General features: G+C 42.2%; 1 protein-coding gene across 2 annotated transcripts in view; it reads right to left on the minus strand.

Annotated features, from left to right (window-relative positions):
- CMBL (carboxymethylenebutenolidase homolog) overlaps positions 1 to 20723 on the minus strand; it is a 391570-nt gene that overhangs the window by 222839 nt on the left and 148008 nt on the right. The gene's annotated exons all lie outside the window — the stretch shown is intronic.

Below are 20723 nucleotides of genomic sequence, written 5' to 3' on the forward strand. Positions count from 1 at the left end.
CATAAACTTTTTAAAAGAAGAGGATTTAGGTGTGCAATTATAATATTGCACAGGTTTTGTTATCATTACATGTATTTAATTAGTATGACCAGGGCTTTTTAGATTTCATTTACTAGCTTGTGCTTTTAATCCAGCCTTCATTTGCGGCAACTCATAATGCCTACGCTAGACGAACTGTGTTTTCATACTTGCTTTAGTTGTCTTACATTCTTGAACATTGCACAACAGAATCACCTGACAATAATGAACATTGACCCACTGTAAAAATAATTACTTAACCAATATGCCATTAAAACCATCCAAGATCAAAACCTAATCCTTTTCTAAAACTGGTATGTTCTATCAAATTATTTCATGGTTTCCATTGAAAGGTTATAACTATTTACCTACCGCCCTCAGTGTGAGGCTTCATTGATTATATTGGGAGAAAGGGAGTCCTTTCAATCTGCATCAGATTTTACCCTTCTTGCCCCTCATTTTCACTCTATTGCGGGCTATTGCTGACATGCCCTGACCCTCATCTCCTGTTTATTTCTATGCGAGTACTGCATTATGGAGCATTCCGGAACAAGTTACTCTTGTAGTGACAATAGTATTCATAGTCTAGAGTCCCCTTTCCTCCATACTCATGGGTTCTCCCGCCGAAGCAGGACCATGCTCAGTGTCTCTCAAGCAACGCTTGCTATATTTTTCATTAAAAGGAAAAAACATATGCGGGCATAGGAACAGACGTTCCTGGCCACAGCCTCTTCCTAGCATACATGCATACGCTCAATTCCTCAGTCCCAATAACAAATATGAAACAATCTAAGGGGGGTGACAGGAGGGTCATATGGAGGAAAGGTGACTATAGATTAGGAATACTATTGGCACTACGAGAGTAACTTGTTCCGTATTCCTTCGTCTCATCCCCTTTCCTCCATATTCAAGGGCTGATTTCCAAGAACCAATAAAAACAATACTAGGAGGATGGTAGCATCATACTATAACCAACTGCATGAATAACCAACAAACCCAACAGTGAAAACAGAAAGGAAACTTCCTGCTTTACTGTTGAGAGAAAAGGTTTCGGAGACCTCCTGCCCAAGCCTTGCATCATTCTTGGAGCTGGTATGAAGGGAATAATGCTTGCAGAAGGCATGCAGGGTACACCATGTCGCTGTCTTGCATATGTCGATGCCTGGCACATGTCGCTGGAAGACGACTGAGGTATCCTTAGCTCGGATGAGAGGAGCATGAATACCCTGATTGGTGGAGGTTCTTAACTGAGAAATTCTGTACAAGTAGAATTTGAGATCCCTAGCAACATCCAAACAATGCAAGGTATTTTCTGCGTCCGACACTGGGTCCTTCATAAAAACCAGGAGGACTATTTCATGATGAAGGTGAACATCTGATAGGACTTTAGGCATAAAGTGAGGGCAAGTATGAAGTACTGCTTTGTCTTTGTGGAACTGGAGAACAATACCTGAAGTTTGCTCACTCGTCTGTCAAGCTGAAATCACTCTGGCAAAGAATACTACTTTCCATTAAAGGAGGAACAAATCAGTGGAGCTCATGGGCTACAATGCTTCCTCACCAAAGCCCCTAGTACAACATTCATATCCCACTATAGGTGTGGTTTGCAGAGTGGTGGATAAAGATTCAGGAATCCTCTGAAACGACATTTCATCACTGGATTGGCTATAGTCAGATCCAAGGTTGGAAACAACAAATATGCTGTGACAGCTACAAGAAACGTTCTACAGGAGTCAACATTGAGCCCAGAGGCTTTCAGTGAGTATTAAGAAAGCTGTGGACTTAGTACCTGGCCCATTTTCCCTATTGGTGCAAGTAGACTGATGTCTAGCCGCCTTGATCGCTCATGTTGTCCTCAGACAGCTCCAGATGGTGAAAACGTAGCTCGTCAGGAGCCAAGAACTCAACCTAAGTGCTTGTGGAAACAGGTGAAAAACCTTGTCTTCCTGCTGTAGCAAAAGAGCCTGGATCAGCAGTAACTGAATCGGGTCCACCATGGATATGGCTAACAGCTCAGAGAACCAGTGTCTCTGTGGCCAATATGGGGCTAATCCGATCATCTGGATGTTTGACAACCATCTCACCTTATGGAGCATCCTCAGAAACAGAGAAAGAGAGAGAAATGTTATATCAGCATGTCGATCCATGGAATTATTACGGCGTCGCCCTCCGAACCTCTTTGTCTACCTCGTTAGGAAGAATACCTTGGCAGTTGGGCATTTGTTTCTGATGCAAATGCATCCAGTATCAGTGTAACCAAACCTGGAAGATCTGCAGTAGCATATGGCAATTCAACATCCATTCGTAGGACGGGAAGATCTGCCTGCTCAGCTCGTCGGAGATGTTGTTCTCTTGGTCTGCCACATGCAGGGCCACTATTCTGCCATGGAGTTCGAAGGCCCATTTCCATATCTCGATGGCCAGCTTGCTCAGTGCTCTGGAGTGCACGTCACCCTGCTTGTTGAGGTACGTCAAAGTGTTCATATTATCCGTGGTAATATACACAACCTGCCCTCTGACAAACTCTGGAAAAGATCTCATGGGTCAGAAGACTGCTTTGAGTTCCAGGTAATTGATGTGTTGGCTCAGATCAGTTACCTCCCAGAGGCTGTGCACCCTGCACTGTGCCACCGGCATCTCATCATCAAGGCATCTAAAGAGAGCATAGCCAATGGACTCAGCATTGAGAATAGACTGCCAGCCTTCCAATTCAATGTATTCCTCCACCACAGCATCTCATGTTTGAATACCCTGTTCGCTGGAATGGGATTCTGCCGAGACATCTGCATCTGGTCCCAGTTTTCCAACAGATTTAACCAGGTAGACCCCATGTGCATCTCGGTGAGTGGGACTGCTATAATAAACAATGACAGGTGACTAAAGTAGGACTGAAGCGACCTCACCGACCACTGCTGTTGGTTGCAAAAACATTCGGCCAATCACCACACTGTTTCCAATCTGTCCATTGTGGGAAAAACTCTCGCCTGCAAGGTGTCCCACCTGAACCTGATGAAATTGATCAACTGAGTAGGATGCAGGACTGATTTCTTGGCATTTATAGACAGCCAGAGGGAATAGCCAGTTGTAGAACCATTGGGGGGAATCTGCCTGTGCTAGCCAATCGTCCAGGTACGGATAAATGTGCATCCCCTTCAACCTCAGGTGCACCGTGATAGGGGCCATAACGTTAGTAAAGACCTGAGGAGAGCAACTAAGGCCAAGGGGAAGCACACAGTACTAGAAATGACGGTCCCCAAAGGAAAAGCATAGGAACCATCTGTGTGGAGACCAGATCAAGATGTTTAGTTTAGCACCTAACCCTCAGGTAACTGGTCACATGAACTTGATACATGGTTACAAAAACGAAAGAAAACATTGATACATAGTTATGAAAACAATCAGGAGTGAAATACAGGTAAAATACAAAGACAAGCAGACTCAGATTTACAGACTTTGCGGCTTACATGTAAATACAGGTAAGTGCTGGAAGTTGCCAGAGGATACAGTTATGTGCCAGTGCTAGCAAGTGGCCTCAGGATACTGTTAGATGTCAGTGATAGCAAATGGCAATACGCCTTGTCTGTAAGCCAGTTCTTTACTATAGTTTTGAAAGGCCAGAAAGATTGTTCGGTTCTGATCGAGAGAGGGAGAAAGTTCTAGCATTTGGCAGCTTGAACTGGAAAGCTGACTCCTCCAGCAATTTTTAGGTTAAACCTTGGGATGCTGAGACAGTGTGAATAGAAGGATCTGGTAGGTCTGGCTGGAAGATTTCTAGAGAATTTGTCTGAGAGGAGACATTTGTGCGTGATAACAAGCGTGCAGAGCACGATCCTATCACGAATCGGGAGCCAATAGGTGTTCCGTCTGAGGCTTGATATGTGATGAGGCCTAGGTATGTTTAGCGCAGCCCTCAAGGTGTTATTCTGGAGGATCTATAGTCTATTGAGGTTACGTTCTGAAGAGCCTAGGAATAGAGAGTTACAATAATCTAACTTAGATAAGACTAGAGTCCTAGCAAGCGTAATGCAACTGTTAGGAGACAGGTAGGATTTGCATGCATTGATAGGCTTATTAGTGTAAGCGGTTGTGGAGGCAGTGGCGCTCACTTGTCTCTTGAGTGAGCGCCTGCAGTCTAGATAAACTCCCAGGGTCTTGACCTCTTAGCAACCTTGATAATGTCACCGTCAATGTTGAAAGACGTGTAGCGGGAATCGAGTTTGTTTAGGCGAGATGTGGAGGTATGTGTCTCTCAGGTCCACCGCCGAGAGGCAGTTGTTCTGCTGAAGGCCTCGGGTGAACTTGTTGAAGTTTGACAGGTCCAGGATAAGCCTGAGGCCAGTGATGATGTTCTTCCATACAGAGAACAGTCTGGAGTAAACTCCCCCTACCCCCTCTCTGCTACCTGAACTTCCTCCACCGCTGTCATGACTAATAACTTTTCCACTTCTGTCCACTCTTTCAGGATGTGAGAATAAAGACAGCATGAACCTGGGATTCCTGTGATGCATGCTGTGCATGCAAAGGAAAGCACGGCATTGCATCCCCGGTGACCCACACCTCGTTGAGAAGCCGCTGGAGCTGACAGAGGCAGTATAACAGACAGAAGCAGGGGGGCCGAGGGTGAAGGAGGAAAACGAAAAACGTTAAAAACTACTGAGAGTCTACTTCTCTTCTGACAGTGTTGACCATGCCTGTGCAAAAAGGGCAAGTCTGCCACCCTTTGGCAAAAGATATCCCCTGGGCACCAGCCCATCATTTAAACCATCTGTTAGTGTCTGATGAAGAGGAGGGGAAGTATGGGCGAGTATACTTGAATCTCTTTTGCTCATACTGCTGTTTACGGAGAGGGGGCTGTGGGTGCAGTGCAGTTATTCCGCTGCTTTTGGAAGTTTCGGAAACCAAATGACGACTTCTGCTTTTGAGCCTTCTGGACCTGGGACTGTTGAGTAGGCAAGGACTGCTTAAGTGTAATGGCAGACAAGGACTTGGCAGTGAAAATGGAAAGAAGATATGAGGTTGTTGTAGCAGAGTGATGTGGCAGAGTGAAGGACAGAACAGAGTATGGGGAGTGATTCCTTGAAGGAGACTAGAAGAACCTGGGAATGGATTTTACATTAGCATCAAAGATGAATGTGCATTTAGGTTCTGAGATGTTGGATGGTTGGGGAGATCCACGGTTCAGGACACGGGCAAGAGGGACAATGGCACTCAATAGGTTAAAATCTCGGAAGGCCTTCTCACTGGAGGTGGTGACAGATGGCAAGAGCACCTAAAGGAAGTGCCTGACTTTATTCAGATGAGGAGTCATTTAGTCCAGTGAGCTTCAGCAAAATTGTGTCAACTATTCTGCTAGAGGTGGAACAATCCCATGGGGATATTACACCTCTAGCAGAATAGGTCCCATTTTAAAGATAGGAAACGTGTAAACAAACAGGTGTACATTGTGAACGGGGAATTCAACCATGAATTGCACCTCTAGCAGAATTACACCTGCATCAGAATAGGCCCCTAACTCCAGAATTCCTTCCTTTATCACTATATCCGCACACCATCCTTCACCAGACATCATATTTCATCAATACACCCAGACATTCTTTATTTATCACTATATCCAGACCTCATCCTTCATCAGTTTGTCTAGAACCATGGTCGCAAACCCGTTGATTGTGAGCCACTGGTAGCTCGCCCGAAGCTTGCCAGTGGCTGGTTCACATCAGAACCCAAAATGAACACACTAGGCCTCATTACAAGGTTGCCGGTCCGGTAACAACAGTACTGGTAAGCTTGCCGGTACCGTTGTTACCGGACCAGCAAACTACAAGGTCGGCTCGCGGGTGCCAGTCAGCCCGGCAGGTCTGCCCTGCCAGACGGAATGGCACCCGCGAGCAGACCTACAAGGTAGTGCCGGCCTCCCCATTCCCATTGAGTCCTATAGGACTCAAATGGGAATGGGGAGTAATTTTTACCGGCACCCGGCATAAGGGAATTACCAGGGCCGCTGGGGCTGGAATGCCCTGGTACATCCCCATTGCCGGTAAAAAAAGTACTGCGGCGGCAGCCGTGCCGGTATTTACTGGCATGGTTACCACCACCAACGAGGCCCACTGTGTTTATTTGGTCTGTGGTCCTTGGTCCTCTTCCTCTGCCCTCTCCCTACGCCTCTCCCTGCATAGCAGAAGTCACAAGCAATAGGAGGGGCTGCAGCACATCAGCAGCTTGTCAACATGTATTTAGTAATTAACATGTGTTTGTGCTTTAACACATATGCTAACATAAATTGACAAAATGCCACGGGCATAATGCCAGCACCAATGTGCACTTGTGCGACAATATCAATACGATATTAATTGATAAAATAATGGTTACGTTCTTTGGCACAACGTTTCATTGATAATGCAACTTGCATAGATATTTAGTGCTAAGCACAGACTGGGCCACATTTCATATATTTCTTCTTTTTTTAGTGCTAATGCCAGGCAATGTAACACTAACACTTGCACTGACCAGCTTGTGCAAAATGTCATCATTGCAATGGTCATTGGGTAAAAATGTAAGGGGTGTACTGGTTGGTTTCTGCAAATGTAATTCCAAAACATCTTTGCACAGCAGCAAATGTACCCAGGTCATGCAACCTGGCTCACTGAGAGCTGCATCACCCAAACATTTGGATTTTAGCACCTGTGAATTGTGGCTGATAAAATGTACTAGTGGCTAAAGTCCTCCTTGGAAATCCAAACTATTCAAACAGACTGTGACCTATTCTTCTTACAAGGTCAGTCTATTTGACATAAGCTCCTATGTCTAAGCACATCACAACATCTATGTATATGCCCCATCTCACTCAGACAATCCGCCCTCTTGCTCATCACTTTGGGCCTCATTGCAAGTGCGGCGGTGTTGGTAAAAACTGTGGTAATGTGGTGGTAATTTTGTTATTGCTGCACCGCCATAGTACAAATTGGGTGGTAAGGTGGAGGATTTAGATCCAGCAAAAGGCTGGTAAGTCATCCACCTCTTTGCCAATATTGGGCAGAAATCGTTGGAATTACCGCAGGCAGAATTACTGCAACAGAAAATTCTGTTGCAATCCCCATTTAGTACTATGGACTCTGAAAATGGGGATTAATGCTGCCCTACCACCACTTGTAATACAACTGTAAATTTGCAGGACCAAATGGTGGTAGCGATAATCGTGTGTGGTGGTATTTCAGTGTATTTACCACAAACTCTTCATAAGACCTTTGTCTGCTGTTCTACCTTTACCTCCATACTGTCTGTCCTTATGAAACAAGCTCCTCATGCTGTGCTGGTCTTCAAGCTAGCCGCACTGTCTATCCATGAGGGCCGCTGGATAGCCTTAAGGCCTGCATGTCCCAAGAAGGGAGAACATTCACAAACAAAAGGAAGACATGGTAATGAAGAGGCATGGGCAAAGATGGAGAAAAAGATGGGCACACATGTCACTAGAAAGCTCCGCATCTACGCACAGAAGGGGGGGAAAAGGTACCGAAGCACTCCTGACAGTGTCTATACAAGGTGTCCCATGTGCCGAGGGCTAATGTGCAGGGCGATCAACATAGAATGGCTGCCATAAAAGGAGTGATTGGGAGATGGGTGGTGCTGGTGATTGATCTCAAAAGGGGCCGTAATCTATTTGTATGCTGCAAGGCTCCCTGTTTCTGCTGATTCATAAAAACAAATATGGAATTGAAGAACATTATTTGCGAGTTTGGTTTCAGACTGTCTTTTATGAAACAAGAGTATGAATGAAGTAATTAGTTGAGAAAAGTGGGCAGTGATTTGTAAGTATATATTTAGATAAGGAATTATGCAAGGTACCATGGAAAAATTCAATGGAGGCCTGGTCACCAACTGTAAATAGCAGCATTTTACAACATGCTTTCATGATGCCTTTGCACACAAAATGTGCCAGCACTGCCACTGTAAAACTTATGTTGCTGTTGCCCGTGCACACAATATGTCATTTCATATCGTGTTTGTGATGCTGGTGCCCCCAATATGGCTAGGCTAGGACAGCAGTACATAAAAGGCAGTCATTACCTATTGTGCATGCATCAGAAGGAATGATGCCTGCAAGGAGAGGCATCGCTCCTGTCTGTTTTCCGTTTTTCTCTGGGATAAGCTCTTCTTCATAATGGGCAGATGATTGGCAGGTCGCTGTCCATTATGAAACAAAAGCCCCCTTACTACAACCATACTCTTTGTGCATAACATGTTAAAAAAACAATGCATGTATTGTCTTGTCAGGTTGTTATATGATTTGTGCACATTTGGATTCCCCTGGTCTAGATGGAAACATGCCTATATCTTTTCAAATTCAAAGCAAGTGTTTAATTCTGTTGAAAACTTGTTTTTTCAAAAAATGTTTTTTATATTTAAATGCAGATAGAAAAAAGCATTAGATAAGTAAAAAAAAAAACAAGGAAAGAAATGTAGATGTTAGAGTCTCCGGACATAAAATATTCAAAGAAAAAGTAGAAAAAAGAAAAAGGATGTCTTTTCAATAGATGCAAAGATCTGCTTTGAATTTGTTAGAGTATAGGAGGCGTCGCGTAGAACCGTCCAGACATAATTCCTTTATCACTAGGTCTCGACATCATCCTTCATCACTGTGTCCATTCTTGAGCTTGTGCCTTGATAGAGTTCACTTTAATGAGTAGTTCACTTATTTCGAAGACGTTCAATTGTGCAAAGGATTTTTCTCAGACCCCCGCATGACCACTTCCATTTTCTTGTATTGGATTTTCATCTGCAATGTCGCTACTCAAATATCAAAGTTTGGCTGCTTTGTTTCTTTCTAAGATACCGTTCACTAGAGACCTTCAATTTAGGACCCACGCAGTGCCGGACCACTCTGCAAACTTGTATCTTGTGTTTCTCTCATAAAATGTTCAACACACTTATCAGCTTTCCATATTTTACTTGCGTCTTCCATCAACCGCTTCAAAGTTCACTCTCTGAGGATACATTGTCACCACTGGAAACCTTCATTTAAACACAGAGCGGCCTCTTACAGTTTCTACCGACCCACTGGCTGTGATGAAGGTTCTGCTTTTGGCTTTCATCTGGGAGCCAAGGATGATACCACGGCAGCTGCTGTTCCTCACTGACTCGGCCAGTCATGCAGGAGGGCCCCGGGTATCTCGGACACACAGAATAGGATTCCCTTGCTTCACTTCCTGGCTTTACACGTGCTGCTTTAAAATCCTCAAGAGTATAACGATCACTTGTCAAAAAGCTCAAGGGCATCTCCCTCCTTTCTCTTTCTTCTCAACCTGTCGTCTTTCTCCACCGATTTAGCTGTGGACTGGAAGAAACGGCTTCTTTGTGTGCTCTGCCTCGCTCAAAGTGTGCTCTCATGCTCCGTTTTTTATCTGTGTGGGGAAGTTCAATGGAGATACGGTCGTCAACGGCGATTGCCTGACTCTGCCTGACCATGGTAATGGGACATGTCCGGTACATTGTTCGGGTACTAGTCTGTTTTCTCCCAGAGCGGGCTGTCTGTGTAGCAGTGTTTGTGAAGGGAAGGAGGTGGGGGGGGGGGGGGTTACAGTCGCCATGTACCTACATGGTAGGATGGGTCAAAGGGATTAAAAGGGGCGGATCCTGCGTCTTGCCACAAGGTGTCCCGCTCTCACTCCCGAAGGATCCTTCACCTAGGTGATCATCCCGCACCGGTCCACCCCCAGCGTCTGGATCTAATAGCGATGGCCGTGCCCTGGCCACCTGGATGACAGATCCCTGTGGACCAGTGGGTGAGACAACACTTGGTTTCACACAGACTGTTGGCAAAAATGTTGGATGCTGATTCTATGTCTCTTTTTAGTGCTATTAAGACAATTGTATTTGTTGGTAATAAGGCTTCATCCTTAAATGCTTATGTAGCACAGATGACAAATGTTTGGTTGAATATTAACAGCGATTTTACATAACTTATTACAAACCCGGGTAAAGCAAAGAAAAGACTCTACCAATATGTTTGGTGCAAAACCATTGAGGTGATGCATTCTTATGCCCAGTGTTCTGAGTATGCAGAAATTATGAGAAGAGGGACATTACATTTGATTTTTTTAGTGCGTTTTCCATGTCAGAAAAGGAGATATTCATACTTGAAATTTAAACTTAATTAATTACCAACATTGGAAATGTTGGGCCCCAGGTCAGGCACTCCATTGAATTCTAGATTTTGTAATTGGTATAAACAAATCACAAAAGCGGAGACGTTAAAACACCTTCTAATTTATTGTCTATTTTTTAAAACTGCATGAATTGAGCATTTTAATGATGACATGTACTTGAATTATGAAGGAGCAGATGATAGTGTGCGGAATAGTCTTATCTGGTAATAACGTGTCGTTGATCCCAACATTATTTAGATTTTTAAATCAGATTGTTGTATAGTTGGTTGATGAGAAATTTTGAATGGTTCTGTAACTTACATTTCTCCTCTGTAGATTAGGCTACGATGTTTTGTTTTTTGTTTTTATTGCTTTTTGTATAAACTGATTTGTGGAAGGATTATTAAAAAAAAATCCACAATAAAAAAAAAAAGGTGCACCAACATCAACTGTGAGGACAATGCTAGTTTCCATCTGGGCTTGTGTAAGTGCCTGCAGCAGCCGTAGTTTGAAACCGGCAACAACGGCATGTGATGGGGTGCTAAGAGGTAACAAAAAAAATCAAGCAATGTAAATTCCCGGTGCGAAGGAGTGAACAGGTTGCCATATTTCAGGTGTGCCAATGCATAATGGATGCCCAAAAACACCAACTTGTGTGTGTTCCCTAAAGGTACAAACTAGGTCTCCCAGAGGGCACAGAACTGGTCGCTAGATGTCAGCTGGTGTCAAGGTGCCAACAGGTGTATGTGTTTGGTGCAACATAGGCCTCAGGGAGCTTCAATGGGGAGTGGAATCAATGTGCTAACAGGTGACAAGAAGCATGAGGTGCCAAGGAGATAACAGGTACCTGCCAGCACCAATGTTGTCACAGTGCTCTTCAAAACATTTTTGGAAAAATTCCAAACTTTGGCCATCAGAAACGACCTCGTTATTTCCACCAAAACGGTCAATATTTCTCTTCCAAGTACACTGGTGAACTCAGAAACCACTGCAAATACCAACAATTAGTACACCTGGGACGCCAGCATTGGAAACATGTGGAAACCTGTCAAAGGCATAGCATACAAAAAAGCACATAAAATATGTTGCTAACCCCGATTTACCGACTTATTCCGACCGAAACAAAATCTGTTGGAAATACCAAATCAGGAGGAGTACAAAGTCAAGAAACATTTCCAACCTATAGGACTGTGTGTAGAAGTCTCTGAGTCACCTCTGCCTCCCTCCTGATATAGGAAATACCTGTTCCAACATGATCTCTTTAGAATTCAGAAAAATACTAAATTGAAAAGAATGTTGTCTACACGCCTGGTCACAGGATCATGTTTTGCGCTTTCTGGACTTATTTCGATTTGTATTAGTTGTAAGTCTATACTGTCGTTCCTATTGTGCAAATGGAGTAGAGTCTGTAATGTTGTAACTGCCAACTGCAATGGCACACTTTGTACTGGACATAACTGTTGGGAGGTGGGACCAATGAGTGTCCTCGAGTTATCCTGGATATTCAATATTGAAATGAGCTGCACTTATTGTTTATTTTTTTTATTTTTTTATTGAGTTAGCTGAAATAAATCAACTTTTTCAATCTTTACAAAATCCACAAAAGGATAAAAACAAACAATTCCAACCATAAAATGTAGAAAAAGAGAACATAGTATCACATTATACACATATTATAAAAGAAGTCACTCGGAAGTATTGCAAAAATGAAGACAACAACAAGAAAGAATGCAGATATAAGGAGAATAAAAAAAAGAAAAGGAAACAAAATAAATAAAATGAAAATAACCTGAATCAGGTAATTTAAATTTCTAATAACAAAGACACAGAAAATGAGCTAAAATGATAACTTCATATGGCCTAACTAACCATAATTATACAAAAGTTCATGATAAAGTTACTTCAAATCATTTTATATCAAAAACTTCCAAAGGCTTCAATCATAAAATGGTATCTACACAACTGTGAACAGTATTTGAACTCGACTAATTTTCGAGACCTCAGATTTTTATGTTCCTATCATACAACAATACAGATCCCTTAGCTCTGTCAGTTTCAAAACAAGCTAATTTCTATGTTCCTATCGTATACCATTACAGATCAATTGATTCCGCCAGTGTCAAAGCATTCAGAAAATGGACATTAACTATTTGAATGCTCATGCTCTTTGTGGCCACCACCACCAACCATCGGTATTCGAGATTCATATTTGCAAAGTAGGCTATATGTTTAATGAAATGGATTTGTCTTAAGCCCGTGAGCATATGGCATTCTACTATTAAATGCTCTAAGGTCTCCTTATTTTGATGATCATTACAAAACCGGCAAAAGTTGTCAACAGGAATAATAAGTTTCCTACGAACTAGAACATCACGAGTTGGCCAAAGATTGAAGTGTACTCGGGAGTATTGCACTTCTCATCTGAGGTGACAGAGCTTTATATAAGTATGCTTGTGTATCTCTATACCTTTTTGGGCCAAACCAGAGATTATTAAAGTCTCTATATTTGAGGCATGATGCTCTTGTGTCTATCCAGTCCATCATGTATAATTTTGCTTTGGCGCGATCTGGATTCGAGACAAGAACATCAATTGTTATGTCTGCATTTGCCATGATAGATATGACGTGGTTACACCAATTTTGGGGAAAAGTGTGGAAAGAAGACAGCATATAATATGAAATGATTGCTAATGTGGTGCCATTCTGGTCTGCGAGTACACACTTCCGAAACATGGCGCACAAACGCCAATTGTACATAGCCCCCAAAGATGTCAGCCCCAGCTCATAGCACAGACAAAAACCTGGTATGCTTTGTGGTAACTGTAAAACTGCCCGCCAAAATGTTGACTCTAACTTGTTAAAGTACTTGATTTGGATAAATGTTTTGGTTTCCATACCAGATTTAATGGAAAATTCCCCATATTTATGTAAAACTAGTCTGGTCTGCGATATGGCTGAGGACAACTTCTGATCAATCTTTTGCAATTGAGACTTTGCCGATGGCTGTCCATCAAATATCATACCCAGATATACATAATTGGGCATCACTTCAACCCTTGAGTTTTCCATTTTCCAAACCATCTTATTCCTCGCTGTCGTCTTTGCAACATAAAGTACAATCTGAGACTTTTTCAAATTGGCAACCAGTTCATTATGTGTAAAATAAGCACCCAGAGCTGTCAACAAGTTTTGTAGCCCTACTGGTGTTTTGGAAACTAGCACCAAATCATCTGCATACCACAGGGCTTTAACTTCCAAGAAGTTTAATTTTGGAGAGTCTGCCCTCACACCAACAAAAGCCAATCTGACATCATTAATAAAGAAATTAAAGAGGGCTGAAGCTAGGATGCAACCCTGCTTCAGCCCTCTTGATGTGATAATGGCAGACGACAAAAGGCCTAGGGTGGATAATCTTACTTGTATCGAAGTTTCAGAGTGTAATGCATGTATGATGTCACACAGGGATGCTGGACATTCTGCCTCTAATAATTTTGTCATAAGCTTAGTTCTTGATACAGAATCGAAGGCAGAATGGAGGTCGACAAAGCAAAATATATCGGATGTTTTGTTGCATGTGCCTGGGCTTTCAATTCATTCAGGGTAAGGAGATTAACAGCAGTACCCATGCCTGCCACAAAACCTGTCTGGTGAGGGTCTAGCTGCTTAGCTTGATGCGTCCATTGATTGAAATCCCTTAATACCAACTGGGAAGAAAGTTTTCCTGGCGCATCAAGTAACGCAATTGGGCGATAACTCGTGGGGTCACCGTGATCGCCCTTTTTAAATATCGGCACGATGAGCAAGGAGCGCCGCGAGCTAGGCATATTGCGCGCTTGCAGAATGTGCTGAAAAGTGTTGTTAAGGAAATAGGCCATTGCCTGGGATTTTGTTTGAACATATAATTAGTTAGTCCATCAGGACCTGCCGCTCGGGATGATGATGATTTCCGAATAAATTCTTCAAAAATTTCCTCAGAGCATTCAAACTGCCACCTCGAAGAGGTTTGGTTTATGTACTTGTTTCACAGATATTTCTCATCTGCATATAACTGTGTGAAGTGAGCGAGCCATTGTGCTTCGGATACCCAATTTATTTCACATGCCACATGGCTGCTTGATATACATTTATTTAATTGAGCCCATATTTGCGCCATGTTTTTGTTGAGACATGCTGACATAAATATCTCACTGTCTACTTGAAACAGCTTGGCTTTCCTAGCACGTGTCCAATTTCGATATCGACACTTGGCTGACTTAATGGCCGCTTTTCGTTCTTCAGTTGGTAGTTTGGCTAGCATCCTAATCTCTCTACGATGGGCCGCTTTCGTCTGTTTAAGGAAAAGATCAAACCCATGAGTGTGCTTTTGCCCCTTTTTAGTGTTAGTAGTCTGGATGTTTTTAAAAGTATCTAAGATGTCAAGATATGAATCAAAGTTGACGTTTCATGAGGGAGACATTTAAAGCTGCTAAATTACTGGCAGACCATCTAAAACGCGTTTTAGCATTATTTGCAACTAATGTCTGTCTGGACCAAACTTGATTCTTAGTATGTTGCTGCGCTATTGTGGTCCAGAATAAGGTTAGGTTAGTAGATGGTGATCACTGGCAGATTGTTTAACAACTTCAAATTTTGTGGCACTTGAGAAAATGTCAGATATAATCTATGATGGACGTCGATTTACCACTCTCCAAAGTGCTACATGCCGGAATATCTCGTTGAATCGCCCATTGGCCATTCTTAGATGTACGTCCTTCATATCATCCATCTTCGAGTGCTCCGATTAATATTTCCTTTCCTCTGATCAACACAATTAAGATTTATGTCACCCATCACCAATGTGAGTACAAAAATAGGGATACCCCTGGTGCTAATGTGGATAGGGGGGTAAGATACTGTTAACAAAAAAGAGGGAAATCCACATAGAAACCAATATTCATTTCATTATCATAAATTCACAGAGAAAGTAATAAACTTATGGAGAAGGATTTGAATCAGTGCCATATAGGTCACTAGAGAAAACGACAAAATACAGGTGCACTCTGGTAGCTTTGCAGTTCTAGTATATTTAAATTAAGAAAAAAGTAATAAGAACATCAATGTAACAACCAAAGACTTGTGACAAAAAAGTTCAAAAAACATACAAAAAAGTTACAGATATGTGCAAGCAAAGAATACATATATATTTACATAATTAGATTCTTGGATCAAAACAAAATTGCAAGTAGCAGCAGAGATGTTATGAGTCTTAGCTATGATTTCTAATAGGCCTGCCAGATCTTTATAAAAGGCATCATCCGCAATCCCTGCGGGATTTCCATAAATATTTATTAAGGCCAGCGATTGATTGGCATGGGTAATTTTGACCAGCTGAAGAAAGTTATTTGGAGAAGCCCAAGACGAAATTTGCAGGCCCTTACTTACTTTAACAGCTATCAATAGCCCTGAGGTATGTCTCCCTTTATCAGCAGTTACCACTGGTACTAGACCAATGGCATGATCATCCCATACTGGAGGATGCCTCATCCACGTTTCCTGGAGAGCTACAATGTCGAAATCATTTAGTATACTGTCTTTTACCCATTGCAGATGTGAAAACCCCCTTGTATTCCATCTTGCCTGGGAGAGTTGGTTTTTATTTTCTTCAGTTAATGGTTATAATTGCCCCCTTGAATCAATTGCTCGCTGGGATTTTGTGGTCGTATCACAGAATGGGCATTGGCACACTGGTTCCGATTGTTAAACTGTCTTCGCTTGTTCTAATGTAGAGTTAATTTCCTTCGTTTCTTGGACCAAACGTTCCAGGTCTTGTGCTATAAGAAAACCCATCTGGAAGAGGTCCATCTTTGCCTTCCATTTTGTGTTAAGTACAAGTCCTGATTTAATCCACAACCGTACTATGGATAAATTGTGATCACAGAGGAATTCAATTTGATCTAGGCCACTCGAGGTAATATCTTCTAGGGCAGCCACATCTCCAAAAATGTTTAGAACACTTGCACGTGATAAATCATTTTTCTCATGAGGGGCGCCACGGCATTTCATGATTAATGTGTGAAAGCTTTGAAGACAGTTTTTGTTTTTATTCCTGTACTCACTGCTCTAACTTTTAGCATTCGGCTCACTAGCCAACTTTTTCACAATTGGCCGATTGGTGTTTGCGCTCCAAGGGCCCTTTATATTCAAAGCACCAAGAGGAGCATCTGGTCTTGTCTTGCATATACTTTCTGCATAAGTTAGCCGCTCCGAATGCTCCTGGAGGTGGCCTGAACATTGCATTGGTTTGGTCAAGTCAATCCTTGGAGTTGCCTCTAGGACGCATTGTAGTAAATACGCATCAACCGCTGCTTTTATCGCAGTCATGCGTTCTTTACACCCTGGGTCCATTTGTACCAAAGAGCTGTTCTTTTTCTCTGCAAGCGGATTTTCTAACGGGCGATCATACCCACATTTAAATCCGATGTTTGATCTTTTTGACACTGCAGGGGAAGACTATCTGGGTTATGGTTCAGCAACTCAACCAGGTCATTCAGTGGTTCATGCATGGTGGACAAGGATGGAGGGGATGAGGCAGGGCAAATTTTCGCCGGACTTATTTGTAAAGCGGCTCCTGCACTAACCCCTACTGGATGATTCATCACTACGGAGAGCTTATTTGTATGATCAGCATTGGCGACATTGGCGACATCAGCAGAGTGTGCAACCAAATCTTGGGAGTTCTTAAGGTTTGTCAGTTATTTTTTTTGCGGCAGCTTTCTTTTTTTTACTTGGGGGGGGGGGTTCTGGCTTTTAGTACGAGCCAGCCGAAAAAGACATCAAAATGACCAGCGCTTGTCACTGGACGTGTATTATCAGAGTGAGATTCTACGCTGACCCATGAGTCATTTATCTTTATGGTTTCAGCGTCGTTCGACTCCACAGGATGAATAACCCTTGAAAAAATAGGCAAGGCTGTCAACAACGCTAATGCAAAACCAGCATTAATATGCTCCACCCTTTGTTCTATCACTGCTAGTCTCTCCATTATATTTTTATTCGGGTCAACCTCTCCTGTGTTGTGTTTTGCATTTCTCATCTGTGATCTGATCAATTTTTAATGACTTGCATTAATTTCATATCCAGACCTTCGAAAAGTTTGAAGAGACTGGCTATTGTGGTGTTCACTGCGCCTAACGTGATTTCCATAAGAACTAGATTTTCAGAGACAAAACCACCTTTAGCATTTTATAAACAGCGACGGGTTGTAGGTTGAATGTATGATTCATCTAAAGCCTGTCTGGTTGTGTCCACTGAACATGGAGCATTGTAATCAGAGACATTGGACACACTAGAAAGCCTTGAACTTTCAACATCTCCAGTACTAGCATGAAGAGAAATGTCAGCAGACGGTTTACACTTTTTGATGTTATTTGTAACCTCTGGGCAAAATGTGACCTCCTCTTCCACTATAGAAAAGGTCCTTTTTTGCTGTATACTTTTCTTTGGAGTCTGAGGTATTGTCAAAATGGTTTGGTCAGACACTCCTGCTTTTGGGGCACCAATATGTGTGATTGGCTCCCTATTGTGTTTATTGTGCTCAGTGTCAGTAACGACTGATGAAGAATTTGACTTTTGTGGGCTTTGGGTTGCTGGTATGACATCAGCCTTTTTTGCACAAAACAAACGAATATCACGATTAACAGGAGGAGTGCGACTGACAGGACTCAAAGTAATGACTTTTCGGGACATGCGAAATGTACGTTTGTTTTTTTCATTGGATTTTACAGCCGAGCTGCATGGAAGCCCTGTGTTGTTAGGCAAGGACCAAACACAAAACCTCAAACACCCACACAGTTTGGCAAATGCTATGATAACGCTCAACTAAGCAGTATACGAACTAAACGCTCAACAGCATCTTAGTTGCAAAATTTGAACTCAAGCGATCACGGGCCCATGTACAAGAAACTGAAAATAAATATCACTTACGTGAGAAAGGCCTATGGTCAGGATACCACTTCAGGAGTATCCGTTAGCTTAAGAACAGGGAGCCCAAAACAGGTCAAAAACCAAAAGAGAAAAACAAACAAAAGAACTGCCCGCCAGCCCGCCACAACACTGTGGCTAAGTGGCCAAGCGGTACTTAACGGCACTTGCTCTGTGCGCGCGCACTCCCAATATATAGTCCTGCCCCTCAAATGGGCGTATAGTTATTGTTAAGGAGCCTAAAATGAAGAAAACAATAGGCTGTAAATACAGCTGTAAATATGGCTGCACAGGCTAGCTGTTAACAATCTTCAGTAGGGGTCCCAATTCACCTTGTGGGGCTCGTAGTGAATGCATAGGCAGAAATCCTTTTCACAGATAGCCAGGAGACGAGGGTCTTGTGGCCAAGCGGTACTTAACGGTAGTTGCTCGGTGCACGCGCGCACTCCCAATATATAGTCCTGTCCCTCAAATGGGCGTATATAGTTCTTGTTAAGGAGCCTTGTGGGGCTCGTAGTGAATGCGTAGGCAGAAATCCTTTTCACAGATAGCCAGGAGACGAGGGTATTGCGGCCAAGCGGTTCCTAACGGTACTTGCTCAGGGCACGCACTTATTCTGACAATCAGCTGTGTGGATTTTGCTTTATTCTGAAACTACAGTGATCTTCTCAGGATCTACTATCTAAAATGTTTTTTTTTAATTATGAAATACTTAATGCCTCTTACCTAATGCCTCTTCGTTAATTAATAGGCAAAATAGCTTATTAGTTCCTTACTTCAATATGCCTGCCCAGTATGGATAAAGGTAACGAAACCAAAGGGCATTGGACCCTTCATTCCTGGTGGGCTGGGGTAGATGGCCACTCTGCAGGACCTCTAAACCCCATGTTTTTGTTGTTTATTTTTTTAATGAGCTTTGAGGTAAACCATATACTAAATCTCTGTAGAAATGCCAAAGGGTTTGTTGAACAGACACAAGCGATGACCCCAAAAGGACACCAAGAAAAAAACAAGAAAAGGAAAAAAGGACACCAGTAGAAGTAATATGCACCATTTATCTGTAACCTGAATCTTTGCCCAGTGCCTCAGTTACAGAGACATGTCGCAGGTGCTGTCTTCAAAATCAAAAAGAGGATTCCTTTTAGAACCGTATGCGCTATGCTTATAATACATCGGAGCCTACCATATCCATATAAAAGCCTGGAAATAATGTCCTTATTACAGGCTAGTTATGACATCACAACTGACCGTTAATAAGAAAATGACATCACAACTGCACCATAATCAGTTATTATGCTTCAGCTGTGACATCACAATGCCTGATGTTGTCAGAATTCCAGCTGTCACGGCAGCAGCTAATTCAAGTCGTTACAAGCTTTATTAAAATGTTAAAACTGTTTTCCTGCAACACATTCAAAGCAGCCTGTTAACTTTTTAGAATCCAAACAGATTCTACATTGATTATATGGATCAACAAATGCGAGATCACTTACATTAGATTAAGCAATAGGCAAGTTATTATATGGAATTAAGTGTGTGGCCAAGTATTATAAGGAATAATACACCCTCTACTGTACATGAAAAGGATTTTGCATGTCACCTTCGAGTTCCGTGGCTTTATATCCTATTAATGTACAGTAGGGGATACTTTATCCCTTACATTACAGGCTAGCTCTAACATCACTACTGACCTGTAATAAGAAAATTATATCACTACTGTTCTGTAACCAGGTATTAAGCTTCAGTTGTAACGTCAAAATGCCTTACACTTGAGCTAGCACAGAGCAGAATTCCAGCTGTCATGGCAGCTCTTAATTAAAGCTGTGGCACACTTTCCAAATACATTGCTTGTAAAATAGCTTTCTGTGACACTTTACAGGCATGCCCTGATAAGGAACTGTTTATGGTAGTATGTTTATTTTGTCCACTGCTGGAGTTTAACACTTGGGGGCAAAAATATGCATGATAATGCTTATTTTGAAGCAGCACAGAACGAAAACTCTTTCAGATGCAAGTTATTAAACTGCTTAAATTACTTTTTTGCAACACATTGTAAGCTTCATATTATTATTATTATTTTTAAATCCGAACCTATTGAACATTGGTTTTATGTATCCACAACTGGAAGATCTCTTGAATTACATTAAACAAGAGGCCAGGTATTGAAGGGGATAACAGTGTATGGCCACGTCTTATAAGGATTGAAAAATACCCGACTGTATGTAAAAAAGATATTGCAAGTCACCTCCGAGTTCCGTGATCTTTGGCCACGTTCCTCCTCAGTGACTTGCAATAGCCTTATAACGTACAGTAGAGGGTACTTTATTCATTATACAATTGGGAAGGCCTCTGCTCATTACAGCCAGCAATTTACCCATGTGCATGTTACCTTTTCTAATTATTCTTTACAAAGGGATAAATGCCTAAAAGGGCACAGATTCCAAGCCCCTTTGCCCAGAATCAAATTGACAGATCTAGTGGGCAGTCTTCTTCAAACTGTGTTTATAAGATGAAGCGTTTGGATTGTCTGGCCATTGATCCCATGCAACTCTTTTATAAAGTGCAACCATAAGCCATAAGTTGCAGGCAGCTATGGCTACCTGTTGA

Source organism: Ambystoma mexicanum, chromosome 5p (assembly GCF_040938575.1).
Source record: "Ambystoma mexicanum isolate Mex_15411 chromosome 5p, UKY_AmexF1_1, whole genome shotgun sequence".
In the NCBI taxonomy this organism is placed as follows: Eukaryota; Metazoa; Chordata; class Amphibia; order Caudata; family Ambystomatidae; genus Ambystoma; species Ambystoma mexicanum.